The sequence below is a fragment of the Pinus tabuliformis genome, chromosome 2_1 (genome assembly GCF_031772625.1).
Source record: "Pinus tabuliformis cultivar Carrire ecotype Pingquan chromosome 2_1, CPIR1, whole genome shotgun sequence".
NCBI lineage: Eukaryota > Viridiplantae > Streptophyta > Pinopsida > Pinales > Pinaceae > Pinus > Pinus tabuliformis.
Genome location: NC_142299.1, coordinates 740,215,220 through 740,216,874, shown reverse-complemented (window position 1 = coordinate 740,216,874; position 1,655 = coordinate 740,215,220). Strand labels below are relative to the sequence as shown.

General features: G+C 35.3%; 1 pseudogene; it reads right to left on the bottom strand.

Annotated features, from left to right (window-relative positions):
• Positions 1 to 264: 264 nt before the first annotated feature.
• Positions 265 to 714, bottom strand: LOC149202710 (putative pectinesterase 68 pseudogene; annotated as a pseudogene).
• Positions 715 to 1,655: the final 941 nt, after the last annotated feature.

Genomic DNA, 1,655 nt, shown 5'->3' with positions numbered 1-1,655 from the left:
TTTGACAACAATGCAGTAGATCTATTAAATGCAATGATTCTATACTATACAACACAGACCCATCTAAAACCATGTCTGATATTCACCTAGAGTGTATGAACCTGGTGGACTTTTGTCTGGCAACCAGGTCCGAAGATAGTTTAGATGGGTCTCTGTGCTAGTTTATCATGTTCTGGATCTCCCATTGCCAAAAATGAAGTCTATGGATCCTTCAATGTAACACTCCTTGAAATAATGGCGGCCTTCGTCGTCACACAGTGTATCCTACGCACCATAAAATCCACACCCCAGGAAATAGGCCTTGTCCCCAGATATTCTGAATGCAACTGCTTGCCATCCTTCCATTCCAGGCATGGGTGCTGGAGCTGTGTTCTGCATTGACATTGACAGCACCATTTAAGCATTATTTTTATATGAAATCTACAATCAAATTAAGTTGTTATAACAATTATTAGAATTCACCATTAACCATTTCTGCACCTTGAAACTGATATTCCTGGCAGAAAAATTGTTAGCCAGCACTGTGACAGAAGCGCTGTGGTATGTACGCAGCTGCTGCCCCGTTGGGTCCAGGTCGTTGGCTCTGTTGTGCCATTCAATTATCGTGAATTCCTTCCCTGCACCTTGAAATGTAATGTATGGCTTTGTTGCAGGAATCAACCCGTACACTCTAATGCCTTTGGTCTTTCCTGTTTGCCTATTTTCCAGTTCCATGTTCACCCTTCCTTGAAGTTTTCTGGAAGAGGGTGAAGTTTACCAGTGGAAAGCTCAAGCTTATGTGAAGTTTTCACCTACGTACGAGACGGAGCATGTTAGCCATCTGGAGCCTATTCCGTGAAATGAGTTACCAAGCCAACCCTAATGAGTGACAGGTGTTAGATTTAGGGTTCTCCAAATGTAAGGCTAGGATCATCGTATAGTTTTCATTGAAGATTCCCAAGATGAAAACAAAACCCTGCAATAAGACCTCCGTAACAAAACTTTGGATAAAATTTTTGTTTGACCAACTGTTTTTTAAAAACATTGGGTAAATATATCAGTCCACCCAAATTAATATGATACTCCAAAAACTTTGGATAAAGGCCAAACTTCGCTTAAAAGCAAGTTCGACGTCGGCAATAAGACTCCAAAGCTGAATGGCCAATGAAAACCATCGAAAAATATTTAAATGATTTTAAAAATTCACTTTTTGCTTAAAACTTTGGTTAAAATATTAAATAGTGGTTGATATTTAAAAAGTCAAACGAAATTAATTCGTAGTGAAAGCGATATCGATCGCTATATACCTGCTTTGGCAGGTATAATAACAGATCATATCTCTCGCATTAATATGTAGTAAAAACTTAACTAGAGCTTCAAAGGGGAATTGGTTTCAATAATCATGAATATAGATTTTTGTTGATCATAAATTAATTTTGTAATGTATGTTTACGATAATGCATCAGGGAAATATACATCAAGAACTTAGTGCAAACTTCATGTGCAACCAATAGATATATATTAAAAATAATACAAACAAATTTTTGTTTCATAATTATTTAATTTTGTTTTTAAATTAAAAATACATTTTTTTATTTCTAATTTTTAATACAGCTTGTTTTTAAATTAAAATTACATTTCTAATTTCTAATTATAAATACATTTTGTTTTTCTAA